Source organism: Eubalaena glacialis, chromosome 4 (assembly GCF_028564815.1).
Source record: "Eubalaena glacialis isolate mEubGla1 chromosome 4, mEubGla1.1.hap2.+ XY, whole genome shotgun sequence".
Lineage (NCBI taxonomy): Eukaryota > Metazoa > Chordata > Mammalia > Artiodactyla > Balaenidae > Eubalaena > Eubalaena glacialis.
Genome location: NC_083719.1, coordinates 49,805,100 through 49,826,338, shown reverse-complemented (window position 1 = coordinate 49,826,338; position 21,239 = coordinate 49,805,100). Strand labels below are relative to the sequence as shown.

The window sequence follows — 21,239 nt, the reverse complement described above, 5'->3', positions numbered from 1 at the left end:
ATAAAGAGGATGTGGTATATATGTACAACGGAATACTATTCAGCCATGAGAAAGAAGGAAATTCTGCCATTTGCAACAACATGGATGGACCTGAGGGCACTATGCTAAGTGAAATAAGTCAGACAAAAACAACACTGTATGCTATCATTTACATGTAGAATCTAAAAAAGCTGAATTCACAAAAACAGAGTACAAAAACGGTTACCAGGGGCTGGGGTGGGGGTAGGAGAAATGGGGAGATGTTGGTCAAAGGGTACAAACTTCCAGTTATAAAACGAATAAGCTGTGGAGATCTAATGTAGAGTATGGTGATTATAGTTAATAATACTGTGTTATATACTTGAAAGTTGCTAAGAGAGTAGATCTTAAATGTTCTCACCACACAAAAGAAATGGTAATTATGTGATGTGTTAGAGGTGTTAGCTAACACTATGGTAGCAGTCATTTTGCAATATACAAATGTATGAAATCAACATGTACATCTTAAACTTATACAATATTATACCTCAATTATATGTCAATAAAACTAGAGCAGGGGCGATGCTCTCAGAATAGGTAACTTGCAGAAAATTTATAGATACCATCTTTTCTTTTTGCTTTCCTCAATTGTACTACTCATGATAAAAGCTTACATCAAATGTTCAAGTCTCTTAAATTTCAGTGCCCTTCAAGAATAATAACATGAAGATGATAGGGTACAGCATAAACTTAATAAGTATGTAACTTGATGTTGTTTATTAGATATTCTGATTTTATATTTACGGTAGGAGTGAGATTGCTTAAGAGCAAATACACAAGAGCGTGTCTAGAAAATTAGTGTTTCAAAAAAAAAGTATTAAAATTCTCTCTGCTTTCTTTGTACTATCAGAGATAGAATAAATACCTTACCTAGTTATCTGGTGCTGAAGAGACAGGTGGCTTTATTTTGTCTGTCTACACAGTTCAAAAAAAGATAGCCCAGTAGCTGTCACTTTTCTAATATTATAATATGTGAAACACAAGAACAACTGTAAAAGGGGATTATTCCAGGGAAGGAAAAAGATCAAATGGTTAATGAAAATTCATTTTATAAGATGATACCTTTCACAGATACAGTATTAGCTTCTGAGTTATTTTACATCCTATGGAGGTCACAATTATTTCCACCACAGGAGAGGGAGAGGGAGAAGGAGAGGGAAAGAGAGAGAAAGAGAAATTTTATATCAAAAAGTACCACTAAATTATGAGACCTTTCAAGATTTGAAATGTAACTTATGTTTTCATATCAGATAAATGAACTTTGTTATTCTGGTGCGCTAGTATATAATTAAATCTGTACGTGACATGTAACATCTTTTTCTCAGTAGATTAGTACTTTAAGAACACTTCTAACTAATTCAACAGTTTAGTCTGCTTGTTTTATTTTTATGTGTCTTTAGTAGCTTGTGCTCACATATGTACTAGCTTTCCACATTACTTTCCACATTAAGGGTGGTTGAAGGTTACTGACAAAAACATTTTGATAACTTAATACACTATATTTGAAGTTGGAAAAAGGTACTTCTTAGAGATGACTGATGTGGACTTTACTGAAATGCAGAGAGAGGAAATCAATTTTTTCCCCTGAATAAGGTGATTTAATTAAGCTGCTTGTAAACAGAAATACTTTCCTGGAGACTCCCAACATTAATTAGACTAATTTTACTAGGTGATGATCCTTCAGACTTCAATAGGAAAGGAAAGTCAAACGGCTACTTTCTCATTTTCACAAGACTCTTTTCCCACATGTTACTCTTTCTGAAATCAGAATGTGATATGTAGTGAGAGGCAAATTTAATTGGACCTTTCACTCATGATCCCCCTTCTCCCTCAAAAAGAGCTACTACTAACTTGATGATGCACCTTAGAATGAATAGGGACTTAAAGCCCAAGAAACATAGATGAACCTATCTGAAACTGGGTGGACAAGGGAAGTCAATTTTTAAGAAGAACAAGCTGACAGAAAACAGGGGTAATGTCATCCTTGCCTAAGAGGATGTTGTGCCTCACGGCATCGTCAGGCAGACCGGTACTTCTTTCTCATCATCTTCCCCCACTTCCTCCAGCATCAATAATTGAACAACTACTTGTAGCAGGCACTGTCCTTTTAACAAATGACCTTCACATGTGTCATTTAAATCAATTTGTCCTCAGTGCTAGCTGCATCTTAGAATGTCAAGAGCTTTTAACAATACAGCTGCCCAGGCCCATTACAGACCAGTTGTTTCAGAATCTTTGAGGGTAAGCCCTGAATATCTGTATTTTTTAAGTCTTTCCAAGTGATTCTGATGCACAGTGAATGCTGAGAGTCGCTGTTTTTCTGTGCTGCCCCCAAACACCAACAGGTACTTGGAACAGAAGCTACACTGACTCATGTCATTGCTTTTCAATCTAAAGAGATAATACGTCTTAAGATTTAGAAAGCACAAGAGAAAAAGAGCCCAATAAAAGAAATCACTCTCCTAGTATTTTTAAAAGAGGAGAAATGACCGCAGAATTAATAGGTTTGAAATTAATTCTTCTGAGAACAGCTAATAACATTAATAACTACCAGGTCCTCAAGCGCTCAGCCTTGGACTCCAACTTTCAGTATATTTGTCATTCATTATAATTAGTGTCAAATTTTTAGTCACATCTAGCAGATAAAAGCTGCTGGCTGCTGGTAGCTAATTGCCACAGTGAAACCAAGTGACTATTTGGAACCCTGAGGTTCCATGCTCCATAACCCAAAGTATTCCTGGAAATATACCTCTCGTCAGTTGCTCCCCTTTACCATGAGTCCCATTTTAGAAGAATGTGTCAATTTTTATTAGTACCTCGGCTCATCAGAGGTGCCTCCTTGGCAGCCTGTGCCTCATACAGTAACTTTCATCTGTTTCCTACAGCAGTATCCCTTTCCCTGAGGGACAAGCTAATAATTTCACCCGCCCTGACATCAAATTCTCTTTCACCAAAGTAGCTTCTGAGGAACACCAACAAAACGCCCAGATTCTAAGAGAATGTGTTCTGTTTTCTCCTTTCTCTCAATTTAGAAGATGTTGCATTATACACAGGGTGTGAGAGACCCTGAGGGACCACTTTTTCAGCATTCAGTTGGAAAATGGACAGAGGAAACATATTTTCTTACTCTGATTATTTTCGGCATAGTACAGTTTTAGCAACACGCTCATTAGCAACGCACAAAATCTTTCAGCAAAGGATTTTACCCCATGTGCGAAGTACATGATGGCACCATCACACATTCATTGAAGAGTTACCCACACAAAGGCCATATGCCTATTAAGCACAGGAAGCATGCCGGATCCTGCACACATATGTGGAGGAGAGACACTCTGTTCTAAATAGCTGCTACTTCATTCCTTTGCGATCGACACTTCTAATTTTCTTAGGACAGAATTGTGCAAACGCTTAGAATTTTTTTTTCTTACAGATCCACAATGGCAGAAGAGGTGCCAGTATACCATGGACAGTTTCCTTCAGGAGCACATTTAATATCTAACCAGAACAATAACAAATTCAATATACGGATAATTGTATAGTTTTTCCTTCCACATTTACTGAATGCAAACCTTGTTTATTTACTTCCATAATTTTATTCATGACTGATAAGAGAAATATTTATAACGAAGGTTTAAAGACAACTGTGTTAGAGAAGTAAGGCTTAACTATTTCTTTCTAATCATACGTGTGTGCACGTGCGCGTGTGTGTGTTGGTGAATCAGTCAATAATCAAGAACATGTTGAGCACCTTCTAGGTCAAAACACAGTGAGTCAGGGAATCCAAACAGTTCTCAGTCACAGTACTCTTCAAGGAACTTGCAAGAGACTAAAGGAGATTTCCACCCTAAAAGTAATTGTTTTCAGAAAAGGTTTGTAAAGAAGACAAATTAGCAAGCTGAGCACCCAGTGAAATCCTGAATTCCTGTGCCTGAGCCCTGGTTCATCATTATTAAAATAAATTATCTGCTGGTGACACATAAAATACCTAAAACCAAGAAAAAGAATAATTTTTGTTGCTACAATATCTGTTACCATAATGCCAACTGGCTTATAAGGGATGAGTAAATGAAGGAGAGATATCAGGATAACACAGAGGTTATACTGGTTTATATATGATTGTTTTCTCCCATTACCAATTTGTGCCAGCCAGTATCAGCAGCTGAACTCACGCAACACTAGCACAGCCGAGTACAGCAAGCCACTGTACACATGGCCCATGTCCTTCCTCCTGGCTCAGTTCAGTCATGTACTCTGTCTTGGAAGAGTTATTGCAGGTCCTCCCAGATCTTCATACATTTCGCTCATCTCCCTAACTCAGCAGTCTTGATCTCGCATTCTATCTTCCCTCCCATCATCAAAGTGCCTTTTTTTAAGTAAAGTCCTAAATTCACTGTGGTATTTTTCATTTTTTAGGAATTTTAAAGTCTTTTGAAACTATCCTAAAATGTATTAAAAAGGATTATTCTTGTTTTCATCAGTGCTTTGGTCACAAGTTGCATAGGTTTTGAATAATCTGCTCCCAACCAATTTTCCCCATGAGTTCTGATACTTTTAGTGCATGATTTTTCAGGAACACACATATAGGCCAAATGGGAACTCAAGGAAGGCACATCACTGTGGGTGCTGGAAGATGCTTAGGGACCGTGTTATAGCTACAGAGCCTGATTCAGATATTGAAGGAAGAGTAGGACTCAGTTAAGCACAGAGGAGGCAAGAGGTGGGAGGAGCAGAGGGAGAAGCCATCAGTGCAAACCGTGCGTGCAAAACCATCAGTAAAATGAGATCAAATAGGGGAAACATATTTTAAATTAGGTTTGCCCAGAATATAAAGGCCTAAGATCCGGAAGTTCCTTCTATAAAGAATTAAGAGCCACTGGAGACTTTAGGGCAAAGGTGAGGGCTAGAGTATTGACAGAGCAATTCCCTTTTGGTGCAGCAAGGGCTTCTGAAAACATTGTAGTCTATCCCCATTCTTTTATGTTAAAAAAAACTGAGGTCCGGGTAGGTGACTGACTTATTCATAAGCACATTTATTCATGGCCTGTATCTCCTGGTTCCCAGGCCAAAGCCCATATGACAATACCCATGTAGCACAAAAGGAATTTAAAAAATAATATGATGACTGCTGCAATAGTCAATAGTCCAAAAGCCAGTGAGGACCTGGCCTATGAGGTATCATTAGAAACAGAAGGGAGGGAATATATTCATGAGACCTCACGAATAAAGGATCCATATGTAGGCATGGTAAATGACTAATGAGTGAGCAGTATTTCCTTAAGCAGAAACTTTATATATGTCATTCTGTACCTAACAAATTACCACAGGTAATTCATGTCTCTCTTTTGTGATATTACATAAACTATTAAGGTAATATTTGCAGCATTGCAGGGTTAACATATAGACAGTATGTGGCTCATCTCTGAAAAATAAGATTGGAAAAAGGCAAAAGGGAAAGCTGTACAGTATGGTGGAATTATTCCATGAAGCTGGACCAAGACCATCTTCTGCTCTGCATTTCCCCGGAAGGAAGTAGCCGAATAAGAAGACCCTCCCCCCTCCACGATCTGGCTGACCGGGAAGAGAGAGAGTCAAGTAAGACACCCCAGTTGTGCGAGGAAGCCAATCTTTCAACACATGGCAGCAAACCACACCCACGGAGCATTTACACAGCCTGAGGGCAAGATGCTACCTGGTGTAATGAGCTGGTCCCTTAGGGAGACCTCAGCAGAGTGGCATTTCCTTGGTGAAGCCCAGTTTTTATAGTCTAAAATTATTTTGTCAGTGTACCCAGAGTTTATCATTTTCTAAAGGACTAACACCATTCTCTTATGTTAACCAAACTCAGAAAAGACTGTTGCATTCAGCAAAATGCCAATGAGAAAAAGTGGACTCAATACCCAGGGTCACTCATCAATGAGTACATTCTCTTTGAAAATCTATTTGGGAAGCCAAACATAAACAGAATATTGTGCAGCGTGTATGAAAGCAGAGGAAGGGGAATGATGCAAATGGCCTTAAAGCCCGTGAAGCAAGGACAGCCTCAGCGTCTACATGTGCATCGAGGTAGTTCTGCCAAACAGGCCAGAACACACAAGTTCACTGGTTACGGCTTTAGTGAACTGGTTTCAAAGAAACATTTTCATGAAGTGTTTCATAAAGAAGAAAAACTTTGAGTTAGATTTTTGCCATTATAAGCAGCAACGTTAAGAGCTGCAATTAGAATCTTCATATAAGTGAGTTTAAAATATTCAAAGGAACATTTTACTTTGCTGAAAGTTCATGTTTGTTAAAACTATTCTATGAACTCTTTCCAGGTAATTTCAGATTAATCTGATAACCATTGCTAATTAGACTATGAAGGAAATTAGTGAATTAATTGTGGTTATCTTGGAACAACAGTCTCCCAGAAGAAAGGAGTCGTGCTTAAAATGGCTTACTTCAGAAATAGAGAGAAAAATAGCAAAATTGAATGGGAAGTATGGAGAGAGAAACACAATATTATTAGAGAAAAAGCAAACTCCTTAATACTGCCTATAAATGTAACTTATGGAAGAATATTAGACTAAAACTAAAAAACAAATGTTTCATTCAATTAAATTTATTTAAAGTGTATTATTAAAATTAATAGCACAGAAATGTACATCAAATTTACATAGTCTTACATAGTCTCTGCAAAATCTCATAACTCTATGTTTGACCAAGTTTTCATCATTCCTCCAACTTGACTTGGAACTTTCAGATGTTTTCAAATTTTTCATCTTTCTTATTAAAACAAGCTTCCATTTTAATCTGATACAATGATAAAAGTATCAATATAAGGTAATGAGTTTTGCTGTCTGCTAATGTTGCCAGGATACCCCCCGTCAGATGATTTCAGGTTCTGTGGAGGAATTCTCTTGGAACAAAACATACAAGCTTAGAAAATTGCCTAATTTGGCTGCTATTTCTAAGAGCTTTGGATTTTCCTTGTGACTTTGACCTTAGAATGTAGCCATCTTCTTATAGATCCTTCTCATCTTCATGGTGACCCTTTATGACAGCAATATACTGTCAGGCTGGTCTTTCTGAATACAGAAAAAATGACTTTATTGTAGGGATGAGGAGATATGTGGGCACAATATAGACACAAGAGGAAATATAATCACAGAGAAAACCCAAGTTCAGCTTTGTGTCTCCTTCCGTTAGAAAGAATTCTGACTGTCAGGTTAATTCATCCTACCATTTCCCTAGTCTGAAATACTCCTGCTTGGAACTTGGTAGCTTCTGTTTTTCTTTGCATTTTTTTTCCTTTCCCATCCCCACCCCCTTTTTAGGTTGAATTCTTCTCTTCTAGGTATTCAGACAATCTTTCCATCTTAGTTCTTTAATTACTACTCTCATTTATCTACCAATACAGCACATAAATAGTTCCTAGGCAAAAGGACTGTGCTAGAGATCGGTGACAATATAAAAATATAAGACATAGACTCTGGCCTCCAAATGCTATACTCTAAGTCGGAAGATAAAGCAGGTCCAAAATACAGTTAAACAAAAAACAAATTATTCAAATAGATTCTATTCCACCAATATTTAAGGAATGCAGAAAGTACTTCTAGAATTCAGAGACTGAGAAGATGAGTGTGGGTGAGGGGAACTTGTAGCAGTGTGGGATGAAGCAATGACACCCCAATTTGGGGTGGCAGACCTTTTGACACTGCCAAATTCTCAGTCTCAGATAGACTATGGCACCTTCCTGCCATCTAAAAATTGGCACTTGCCATCTGCCTCTACAATGATTAAGTCACTAGTCACTGCAGCTACTGACCTTCAACACACCCTGAAAGGAGTTCAGGGTGGAAATCAGGAATAAGGCAATCTGTGTTCTGGGAAAAACTGGCAGAACAGGCCTTCAAGTAGTTAGATATTTTCAGGAGAAGATTTTATGAGCCCAAGTTCTTGTATCTCCTCATATCTAGAAAAGCACTAAAATCATCAATGGTAACATCTGCTCCTCATGACTAGCAGCAAGCCTCTGCCAAAATGTGTGCCTGACTGCATGTCCCCCCTTCACTAAAATCATATATAATACTGACCTTCCCCCCTACCTCTTTGGAGCAGTTCCTCAGAGCTATCAGAGACGCTGTCTCCCAGGCTATAGTCTTCATTTTGTCCCAATACAACTTAACTCACAACTCTCACATTAGGCATTTTTTTCAGTTGACATTCCATAAAAACCTTTTTAAAAAAAATCTGTAGGGCTTCCCTGGTGGTGCAGTGGTTGCCTATCAATGCAGGGGACATGGGTTTGAGCCCTGGTCTGGGAAGATCACACATGCCGCGGAGCAACTGGGCCCGTAAGCCACAACTACTGAGCCTGCGCGTCTGGAGCCTGTGCTCCGCAACAAGAGAGGCCACGATAGTGAGAGGCCCGCGCACCGCGATGAAGAGTGGCCCCCGCTTGCCGCAACTAGAGAAAGCCCTCGCAGAGAAACGAAGACCCAACATAGCAATCAATCAATCAATCAATCAATCAATCTTTAAAAAAAAAAAAATCTGTAGGCAGTGTAAAATAGAGAGTGAGAGCCTGAACCCTGAGAGTCAGATCATCCACTTTACTTCCTGAGTCTGCTACTCAACAACTACAGGCAAGTAACATAACCTCTCTGTTACTCGGTTTCCCCATCAGTAATACAGAGTTGTGCTAAGGATAAAATAATATATATATAAAATACTTAATACTGTGCCTCACACAGAGCAAGTGCTATATGCATGTTTGTTGTTGTTGTTGTGTTTTTGTCATTAATTGCTGATGATGCCAAGGGCCTCTAAAGTCACATATAACCTTCTAGCAACACCCTTGCCCACAAAGATGTGGATCTTGTCTTGAATGCACAAGACATGTCACTCTCCTTTTTGAGTAACCAGATTCAATCAACACAAACAGTTATTGTGATGAAGGGAGTTTAAAAGAGTATAAGGAGGAAGGAAGAGAAGAGGGAAAACAGGTGATGGTGATCACATCTCTAAATTCAGATCATACTTTCTAAACCAGCTCAAACTATGAGCCCTTGAGCCTTGATTTAATCACAGGATGTGCACAGCTTTCATCTCTTTATGAATTGGTAAAAATTCACAAATTCTAAAGTAATTTTCTAAAAACTTTCTTTGCCTCCAACTTCCTTAATTTCAAAAGCTGGCTCCAAAGCACAGTTTGTTTTTCTAAGCACCTTTCTCATTTGCATGTAAAACTCTGCCTCGTGTTACATCCTTGATGAATATCAATAGGATGCTTTAACTTTTATCATTATGAGTCCCAGAAAAATGCCTTATACTTTGTTCTTTCATGCCTTGACTGGCATTTAAAAGCATTGTTGGTGAAAGCATTGTTGGTGAATGCTTTTTGGTGGCAGCTGGAGTGGGTGAAGGTCTTTGATGTTTAGCATGAATGCCTCAAAATGTAATTTTTATGGAAGCATTTGGAGAGAGAATTCAAGAGCTGGGAGTGCCCATGCGATGGAAAGGCATGATATGTTCAGATGTAGATGAGAACTGTAATCAGTAAATGCTGGTGTGGTGGAGGGTGTAGGGGGACAGCAATAAGTTGTAAATCAAGTCTTTGTTTACTTTCAGTGTGCATTTCAACATCATGTTTATGTGTCACTCTGTTAAGGAGACCTAGATAGTTCAACTAACCTGAAATAATTAGCATGTGAAACACTTCAGAGGAAAAGCAAAACAAAGATTGAAAGTATCATTTTTATTATCATCATCCTTATAAGGATAGAAGCAGTATTTGTGCTGTGTAGCAAGTACTTTGAAACAGTTCAGATCTTGAGAAAGCAAATATATTTGACAGCCCACGAAAGAACCCCTATAAATCTGTATCATTAAAAAGTCAAAGAAATACAGAGAGCTTCCACAGAGAGAGGAAAGAAAGACAGATAAGGGGAAATGGGAGTAAGCAAATGGGAAAGACAAGTTAATAAACACATCAGAACTGAACAGAGTAATATTTTTCCCCTTGTAGCTGAATATCAGCAGCGGGGAGATCAGAATGGGTTTCTCCTCATTCCCTTTTAAAGTTCACCATTCCTATTCCAATTGTTGAAACTGCTGACAAGAAGGGAGAACACTGCAAATCCAACCTACTCTTCAAAATTCTTTAGAATGAGGCAGAACACAGAATTTAAATCCTGGATTTACTGGATTTAAGGGATGTGTGGGACTGTGGGTCATGTAACAGCATTAAAGTTAAGAGCATCAGAATGACCTAAAGTCCTGGTATTATTCAGAAGGATAGTAACAATGTTTATTAATTTCAGATTAAGTTAACTCTGATACATATGTGATTTAAAATAGCTAGGATAACTACTAAAAGAATATACATGGACTACATACATTTCAAACAGTAAAGAGAGATTAGACAGAAAGAAAAAAAATTCCAAAAGAATGTGTAAAGAAGAAAAAGCATAATAATCAGACAAATAGAAAACTCATAACAATATACCAGGCAAATATTAACCAAAAAATGATGTAGCTATACTAATAACACAAAAAACAGACTTTAAGACAAAATATAAAACCAGAATTAAAGATGGTTGCTACATAATAACAAAATGCTCAGTTTACTCTTGTAAACCTAATAACATGGTCTTAGAGTAAATAATAACAAAAACTGATAAAAATACTAGGGGAAATCACAGTGGGGGATTTTTTCACAGGCTTCTCTCTTTTTTATCAAACAAGAAAAATATAATCAGGAAGGATACAGGTGATTTAAACAGTATAATTGACAAGTTTGATGATGGTGAACATATATAGAATATTAGACACTACATTTGGAGAGTAAACCTTTATTTTTCAAGTATATATGGAACATTCCAAAATTTGACTATGTACTTCACCAATGGAATTAAGTTACAAATCAATAACAAGGAGATGTTAGAAAGAAAACATACGAATACTTTCTAAGCAGTGAGGAAATGAGAAAAAAATCATAATGGATATTAGAATATGTTTATACTGAATGATAATATAAATGTCATGTATTAAAACATGAGGGGAATATGCATCCCAGTAAATACTTACATTAGAAAAAATAAAGTCTCATAATTAATGAGAGCTACCTAATAAGGTAGAAAGGAGCAGTATAACAAACATTTAAAAAGTTATAGAAACAGGAGTTATAGAGTTCAGTGAATTTCACGCCCAAAGAAATAAGTATAACAGGGCAAATTTGTCTAAATCGGCTATAGCAGGACTCTGGAAATTGACTAAAAGCAAACAACAAAAGAAGAAATGTTTATTCATAAAAAACTGCTAGAAATGTGGGTAAGAACAGTGTCAATCTGAGGCCTCCATGGCTGGGACTGCTCCCACTCCCCACCCGCTAGCTCACTAAGTGAGAATGAAAGTTTTACCAGGGTGGGGCTGAGCATGAAAACCAGCCAGTTTGCTGCCATAAAGAAAGGATCTGATTTGGGATCGGTGATGAAAAGCCCTGCTAAAAATATTGACACTAAAAGTATCACACTTGCTAGGAAACAGAAAATCTACAGATCTGTAGCCTGAGTAATTGGTTTTAGTTGGGGTGAATGATGGACCACCAGAAATTTAGTGGGAAGGTCCTGGAAATGAGAGAGCTATAGGAGGACTAGACATGCTCTCTGTGAATTCCTGGATCACTGTGAAAATATGTGCATACACAGGGGAACTCCAAAAGAGCCAAGCATAAAATAAAAACCAAGACAGACTTGATAAGTGGCTGAACACTAAATGAACTCCCCAACCCATATCCAACCAGACCCATCACCAGAGGGTAAAAGACTTAGCAGATTTGAGGTGTCTGAGCAAAATCTGTGTCCAAATCATTGACTTATCATTAAGCTATGTAAACACTGACATGACCTCTAGGAAGTCAGGCTATAAAAATAAGAATAACACAAGCTATCCACTAGCATTATTATAATAAAAGAGACAGATAATAACAAGTGTTAGTGAGAATGTGGAGAAATTGGGATCTTCATACACTACTAGTATAATTATAAAATGGGGTAACTGCTTTGAAAAACAGTCTGGCAATTTCTCAAGACATTAAACATAGTTATCATATAACCCAGAAATTCCACTCCTAGGTACATATCCAAGAGAAATATAAACATAAGTATGCACAAAAACTTGTACACAAATGTTCATAGCAGCATTATTTGTAAGAGCTAAAAAGGGGAAACAACCTAAATGTCTGTCCACTGATGACACTGATAGTTAAATAAAACGTAGTATATCTATAACAGATAATTTTGATTATCTGGCAATCAAAAGGAGTTAATTACCAATACTTGCTATAATATACATGAACCTTGAAAACATTATTCTAAGTGGAAGAAGCCAGTCACAAAAAAAACATATATAATTTCATTTATTTGAATTTTCTAGAATATCTAAATCTATAGAGACAGAAAGTAGATTAGTGGTTGCCTAGGACTAGTGGGCAGGGAAGGTTAAGAGAAAATGGGGAGTGACTGATCGTATATACAGAGCTTCTTTTAGAGGTGACGAAGTGTTCTAAAATTAATTGTGGTTATGGTTGCACAACTCTGTGACTATACTAAAAATGATTTACTTGTACACTTTAAGTAGGTGAGTTGTATGGTATGTGACTTATATTCCAATTAAGTTGTTATTTCAAAAAGTCAAAGTAAAGCAGCAAAGTTAACACTGCAAAAAATAGTAATAACACAAACTAAGCAGAAACATCAATAGCCATACACCACATGGGAAACAGATTGACACAATTTAAGTCCAAACACATTACTAACAACAATAACAAAAACCATAAGGAAAAAAATTAAAATCCAGAGTTGCCACGATATCCGGTTTTTAATAATAACAACAACAAAAAAGGAATCATGCAGAGAAACAGGACATTGTGACCACATACAAAGAAAAAAAAAAAGCAGCCCATAAGAATCAACAATGATGTTGGACTTAGCAGACAAAGATGTCAACGTGGTCATTACAAACACACTCAAAGAATTAAAGAATCTTATCTATAAGGAAGCACAATAACTAAAATAAAAATTTTGCTAGATGGACAAAACAGCAGATTTAAGATGGCAAAAGAATCAAGGAACTTGATGCTAGATCAATGGAAATAACATAGTTTGAGAAAAAGAAAGTAAGATTAAAAAGAATGAACAAAAAATAGGTTAACATCAAGCATACCAACATACATGTAATGGAAATCCCAGAAGGAGAAAGAAAAAGAGAGAGAAGAGCCAAAAAAATATTTGAAGAAATAGTGGACAAAAATATTTGCTGAAAGCATTAATTTGTTTTTTAAAAAAACATTTTCTACAGATTCATAAAGTTCAGTGACCTCCAAAAAGGACAAATATAAAGAGATCCATACCTAGCTAAAACATATTAAACTGATAAAATTCAAAGAAAGAAAGCAGCAAGATGAAAATGACTCATCACATACCGGAAAAAAACCACGTAGTTAACAGCTGACTTCTCTTCGCAAACAATGGAGACCAGATGGCCGTAGAAGAAATATTCAAAGTGCTGAAAGAAAAAAAAAACAAAACTGTCAACCAATAACTCTATATTCAGGAAAACTATCATTTCAAAAATGAAAGCAAAATGAATATATTCACAGGTTAAAAACAGAAAGAATTTGCTGCTAGTTTACCTAACTTATAAGAAAACCTACAGGATGTCCCTTCAGGCTGAAAGAAATAGCATTAACTTGAATATATTGGACAAAATAAAGAATACTGAAAATGGTGTTTAGTTACATATAAAACAGTATGAACATATTTTTCTCTTAATTATTTTAAGAATCATAACTTTGTATAAGCAATTTGTATAATACTTGTATTGTCTGGTTTAAAACACAAACATACAAACTTACTAAGTAAACTTACTAAGTAAAATTTTGGCTTTTCAAAATATACCATTAAGAAAATGAAGTCAAGCCACAGATTAGGAGAAAATATTTGTTAACCTTATATCTGATAAGGATTTGTATCTAGAATATAAAAAGAACACTTTAAAATTCAATAAAAGAATAACAATAAATGGGCAAATATTTTAATAAAAATGTCATCAAATAAGATACACAAATAGTAAGAAGCACATGAAAAGATGTTTTACATCATCGGTCATCAGGGAAGTATTATTTAAAGCCACAATAAAACATTATACACATCCACAAGAATGGCTATAATCCAAATGACTAACAATACCAAGTGCTGGCTGAGTATGTGGAGACCCTGAAACCCTCATACATTGTTGATGGGAATGGGAAATTGTGTGACTACTTTGGAAAACAGTTTAATAGCATCTTTAAAAGTTAAACATATAAATATACTTGGGCCAGCAATTCACTCATGGGTAGCCCAAGAAATGAAAACATATGTCCACTCAGAGACATGAATGCAAGTGTTTATAGCAGCATTATTTATTTATTTATTTATTTTAATTTTTTTAAAATTAATTAATTAATTTATTTTTATTTTTGGCTGTACTGGGTCTTCGTTTCTGTTCGAGGGCTTTCTCTAGTTGTGGCAAGCGGGGGCCACGCTTCATCGCGGTGCGCGGGCCTCTCACTGTTGCAGCCTCTCTTGTTGCGGAGCACAGGCTCCAGACGCGCAGGCTCAGTAGTTGTGGCTCACGGGCCTAGTTGCTCCGCGGCATGTGGGATCTTCCCAGACCAGGGCTCGAACCCGTGTCCCCTGCATTGGCAGGCAGATTCTCAACCACTGCGCCACCAGGGAAGCCCAGCAGCATTATTTATAGCAACCAAAAACTAGAAACAACCCAAATGTCCATCTGATGGGGAATGACTAAACAAAACATTTCATATCCATAAAATGGAATATTAATTGCTATTAGTAATAAAAAAGAAGCAAACTACTGATACATGCTACAACTTGTATGCACCAAAAAATAGTCATCCTAGTCGAAAGAATCCAGACACAAAAGGCTACATATTAGATAATTCCACTTATAACTGAATAGGCCTATAACCACTTAGGAAAGTGAATCACTGCTTTAAAAATATCTCTCATACCACCAAGAAATCACCTTCCTTGGGTGGCTTTACCTTGCAGTCCTAGAAATGTTTTTTAAAACCTTAAAATTCGCTTTCAAAAGACTAAATTCTGAGGATCTGACATACAGCATGGTGACTATAGTTAATAATATGGTATTGTATACTTGACAGTATACTGTGGAGAGTAGATCTTAAGCGTTTTCACCACAAAAACACACAGAGAGTTAACTCTGTGAGGTGATGGATGTGTTAATTACCTTGATCTTGGTAATCATTCCACAGTGTATATGTATATCAAATCATCATGGTTGTACACTTTAAATATATACAATTACATTTGTCAATTATTCATTAATAAAGCTTTAAACATTCAATCTTGAAAAACCTTTAATTAATAAGAAGGGACTACTCCTGTGTCCATTTTACAGCAGAGCAGGTATACAGAAACAATCAACTACTGAATAATTGATGTTGAGATACTTATATTACCCATATATTACTATTATAGATTAATGTGTATTATATGTTATATATTACATATAGAAAAAAATATGTATTAATTACATATCTAGAAAAATTAAATCATATCTCTACTTCATACCACACACATACAAAATAAATCATTTCCAGGTGAATTAAAAGATAATTCAATGTGCAATGCAGAATGTTCAAAAATTTTCAAAGACAGAAAATATCATTATGACCTTGGGGTATGGAAGTATTTTTGGTAACAAGATTTGTAGTTTCCATCACTGAAAGACACCAACAAAAAGAGTGAAAACACAAGTCACACTCAAACCACACCACAGATCTCTGCAACCCATATAACTAACAAGGATTAGAACTACATAAATATGTAAAGAACTCCCATAAATCAATAAGAAAATGACAAAACCAAATATAATAATAGCAAAGACTATGAACAAGTATTTCAGCAAGCAGAAAACACAATATATTAAATTTTAATATGAAACATATTTAAATTTAAATAAAATTGTTTAATTTAAATTATGCAAATTAAAATCATAATGAGATACCATTTCACACCAGATTAACAAAAATTAGAAAGCCAGAAATACCAAATTTTGTAGTGAATGTAATACAATGGGAACTGTCACACCCTCTAGGTGGGAGTGCAAATTAGTCAACCATATTGAAGAAGGGTTTAGGATGGTCTAGTAAAGTCTAACATGTACATACCCTATGATGCAGCAATTCTAATTCTAAATATATACAATAAAGTACATGTGCACCAGAAAACATGTACGTAGCAGCCCTGTTTGTATTAGAAAAAACTAGGAACAACAAAGTGCACATCAGAAAAATAATAAATATTCACAAAAGGGAATTTGACACAGCATTGAAAATGAATAAACCATAAGCCTAGAGAAATCTCAAAAACATAACTTGAGCCAAAGAGACAAGTCATAGATGAATACATATGGTATGATTCACTTATATTAAGTTCAAAATAAGGCAAATTTAAACATTTTAAGAATAAATACATAGGTGGCTGGACCATAAGTAAATCAAGGACTGATTAAAAATCAGGATAGTGGTTACCTCTGACATGGAAAGGGGAAGAATGCTACAATGAGGGTCATACAGGGAACTTCTAAGATACATATAATGCTCTACTTCTTAAATTGGATACTGGGTACCTGGGTGTTCATTTCCTTATTTTTTTAATTGTACATTACAGATTATATACTTTTTAATGTATGTTGTACTTCACAATTTAAAAAATTGTCTATTTTAAAACTCTAAAACTAATCTCACTCAAAACTTTCCCCACCCCTGTTATAAGCCATTCTTGAGGCCTGGTGGTAGGATGACCAACCATCCCAATTTACCTGGAACTGTCCAGTTTTAGCACTGAGAGCCCCTCATTCTGGGAAACCCTTCCATCCTGGGCAAGCCAGGACAGTTGCTCCCCCTACCTGGAGAATCTTAAGCAAAGAGGACGGGACCCCTGCTGCCCCTCCCTTTCCTTGGAGCAGAGGGAATTATGTTCTGCCTCTGGGACCACTCCTCCTCCATCCCTTTTCAGAGCCTTTACTATGATGTTGAGAGGTGGGGAGGTGAGAAAACAAGAGGAAGAATACATGACTCTTAGTCACCATTGCCATCTTCCTTTGTTGTCATCATTTCTCTGGCTGAGACTGACTTGTTACAATGACCCTGGTACAATATAAGCTGGCCCTCGTATAGGGCACATGTGTGAGGATGCCAGGGGAGCCCTGGGGGGCCTCTCCAGCATGTAATTCCCCTGGATGGGTATTCTGGCTCCAGCTCAACACCTTCCTGGCCTGGGGACACACCCCACTCCTTTTTCTGTTCATACCCTACCTGATGTCCCCTCAACTTGGGAGAAGACAGATGTCTCAAGGCCTGCTTTCTTCTCTGGCTTCCACTTGACTTGGGCAACCCCATCTCATTGCTACACCATCAGTAGGAGTCCAGGCTTCTCTGTTGTTGCCCTCTCTCAGCCATGCCCTCTCTCCCCACTCCTCAATTGGATATTGCTTAGAGGATATCCAACAGGAAAACGAGGTGCCAATCTACCCTTCCATGGCATCACAAATCTTTATGAAAGATTCTCCTGCGGCTGCTCTTATTCCACAAGCATCCTCGCCACGGGGGAAGAGGGATGAGCCTCAACACACTATTCCCTACTGGGCCAGCAACAGTTCTCTTCCCAAACACTTCCCGAGCCTCTGCTCACTTAGGCATGGAGTGGGATAAGTGAGAAGCAGATTTATGGTAACAGGACTGGTTCTCCTCCACATCTCTGTACTGCCTTGACAGTTGTCTGCCACACTGAAGTACTAAGTACCTCTTTTTCCATTGGTCTAAAGAAATCATGGCATCAGCACCTCATTCTCTGTGGGACACAGTCTCTGAAAAATAAATATTTCCACTCTGCTTCATGCTCTTTGTACATAAATGTCAAAAGACACACTAAAGATCTGTTCCTGATACTTGAGAGAAGATCTCCATTATGGCAACTCCCCAGGTTAATGACACATTTTCAGTAAGACGCTATCACCTGTTAGCAACATGCCCATTTCCTTGAGTAGGTGGTTTTAGTGAATAATGATGTTGTCTATATCAGTGCTTTGCAACCCAGGCTACAAATGAGAAATCCCTGGGGAGCATTTACAAAGTCCTGAGGCCCTGGGCCTACCCCAGGCCAACTGAATCAGCATCTCTGCAGGTGGAGGCCCAGAGCAGGAATTTTTTGAAAGGTCCCCCAGTGCAGTTTATAACATGTAAATCATACATCAATAAAGTTCATTTTTTAAAAACTTCCCAGGTAATTCTAATAGTGCCTCAATAACTTTTATATTAGGCCAGAATAACCTTGGGGAAAGATTAGTACCATCATAAAGAACATCCTAATGTGCCAGATCTGAAATGAGCATGCCCTTATGCTTTATATGATGTTTCATGGCCTTAGAAAACTGGTTAATTTATAGTCTGTGTTCATAGGGAAAAGGCACTCCATAATCACCAGATTATATTTGCAATATGTGGCACCATTAACATTTAGAGAGAGAATTTCAGTTCCTAAAACACTTTCATATCTATCAAAAAACTTTGTTTCCTTTGAGACTCACATCAACTGATGAAAATAGGCAGAGACAAGAATCCTTGATGAAACTAAGACTTCAGTTCAGCTAACTGACTTGCCTAGCTGGTACGCTATGTCCTTTACCTAGAGACTTTCTCCAAACCTCCTAACAACCTGTCAAAAGCTGGAAAACCCAGACCTGTTCTAGGCATCATCTAATATGAAAAAAGGATGAAAGTGAATTCACATCCAAAGCATAGTGATTTGACATTAACATGTGAGATTTAGCTGCATTAACAGCTAGTACTAATCTTAATCCTCCACTGATAATATCCTTCTAGATTTTCAGTCTATCAGTCCCCGAATAAATGTGATTAGCAAACCCTCCATGATTGAAAGCATCCAATGTTAGATATAGCTCCTTCTCTAAAGGGAAAAAATGAAACTATTTGTCAAAGATTTGCTAGAAAGGTTAATAGAAAATAAAAATTATATCCAAACATTTAGAGAATGGTTAATTTGAATGAGAAAAAAAAGTAAAATAAATTTATCTAAGTAACTCACAACTATGACCACGTATTTTTGACAAAAGCACAAAAGCAATGTGTGTTTTCAGCAACAGGTACTGGAACAATTGAACATCTATACATGAAAATAATGAACCTCGACATGAACTTCACACCTTATACAAAAATTAACTCAAAATGGAGTATATCTTTTGGAGATCCTGATTTCAATTTTTTGGGGTATATACACAAAAGTGGGATTGCTGGATCATACAGTAGTTCTATTTTTAATCTTTTGAGGAACCTCCATACTCTTTCCCATAAAAGCTGTAGCATTTTACATTCCCACCAACAGTGTACAAGTGTTCCTATTTCTCCACATCCTTGCCAACGCTTCTTATCTTTTGTTTTTTGATTATAGCCATCCTACCGAGTGCAAAATGATATCTCATTGTGGTTTTGATTTTAATTTCCCTAAAGATTAGTGACTTTGAACATTTTTTCATATATCTGTTGGCCATTTGCATGTCTTCTTTGGAGAAATGTTTATTAAGCCTTTTGCCCATTTTGTAATTGGGTTACTTGTTACTTTGCTATTGAGTTCTAGGAGTTCTGTATATATTGATATTTTGGATATTAACCCCTTATTAGATATATGAATCAAAAGTATTTTCTCCCATTCAGTAGGTTGCTGTTTCATTCTTTTGATTGTTTCCTTGCCTGTGCAGAAGTTTTTGATTTGATAGTGTCCTGCTTATCTATTTTAGCTTGTGTCGCATGTCCTTTTGGTGTCATAACCAAAAATATCATTGCTGAGGTTAATGGCAACAAGTTATTCTTCTGTATTTACTTTGAGGAATTTTACAGTTTCGGGTCTTGGATTTAAGTCTTTAATCCATTTTAAGTTGATTTTTATGTACAGTGTAAGACTGGAGTACAATTTTATTCTTTCGCATGTGGATATCCAATTTTCTGATAACCATTTGTTGAAGAGGTTATCCTTTTCCCATTGTGTATTCTTGACACCCTCATCAAAGACCAGTTCACTGCATATGAGTGGGTTTACTTCTGGGCTCTCTATTTTGTTCCATCGGTCTATATGTCTGTCTTTACGCCAGGACCATACTGTTTTAATTACTGTGGCCTTGTGATATATTTTGAAATCAGGAATTGAGATGCCTCCAGCTTTGTTCTTCTTTCTCAATATTGCTTTGACTATTTGTGGTCATCTGTGGTTCCAGGTGAATTTTAGAATTTTTTTTTCTATTTCTGTGAGAAATGCTATTGGGATTTTGATGGGAATACCATTGAATTGGTAGATCACTTTGGGTAGTATGGATATTTTAACAATATTAAATCTGTTAATCCATGAATATGGAATGTCTTTCCATGTATTTGTCTCTAATTTCTTTCATCAATGTGTGGTAGTTCTCAGAACTGAAGTCAGGATCTCAAAGAGATATCAAGACTCACATATTCATTGCAGCATTATTCACACTAGCCAACATATGGGAACAACCTAAATGTTCATCAATGGATGAATGGGTAAAGAAAATGTGGTATACACATATACAAATGGAATAATATTCAGCCTTAAAAAGAAGGAAATCCTGCCATATGTGACAACATGGATGAACCTGGAGGACATTATGCTAAGTGAAATAAGCCAGCCACAGAAGGACAAATACTGCATGATTCCACTTATATGAGATATCTAAAAATAGTCAAACTGATAGAAACAGAGAATGGTGGTTGCCAGGGCCTGGAGGGAAGGGGAAATAGGGAGTTGTTGTTCAACAGGTATAAAGCTTCAGTTATGCAAGATGAATACTTTTTAGAGATCTGCTGTACATCAGAGTGCCTATAGTTAATTATTCAGTAGTGTACACTTAAAAAATTGTCAAGAGAGTAGATGTCACATTAACTGTTCTTACCACTAAGAAAAGGTGGGGAGGATGAGGAATATTTTGGAGGTGATGGATTATCTTAATTGTGGTAATGGTTTCATAAGTGTCTACATATCTCTAACCTCATCAAATTGTATACATTAATATGTCCAGTTATTGTTAATCAATTATATCTCAATAAGGGTGTTTTTTTAAAA

The 21,239-nt window shown here is 36.7% G+C and overlaps 1 protein-coding gene and 1 pseudogene across 1 annotated transcript in view; both read right to left on the bottom strand.

Annotated features, from left to right (window-relative positions):
* The window catches only part of LOC133090518 (small ribosomal subunit protein eS12-like), a 162,143-nt pseudogene extending 144,655 nt beyond the window's left edge, over nucleotides 1–17,488 (bottom strand).
* The window catches only part of IPO11 (importin 11), a 489,980-nt gene continuing 482,231 nt past the window's right edge, over nucleotides 13,491–21,239 (bottom strand). Inside the window, exon 31 of the mRNA XM_061189289.1 lies at nucleotides 13,491–13,563. The gene's annotated coding sequence lies outside the window, so the exon portion shown is untranslated. The remainder of the gene's footprint in view (nucleotides 13,564–21,239) is intronic.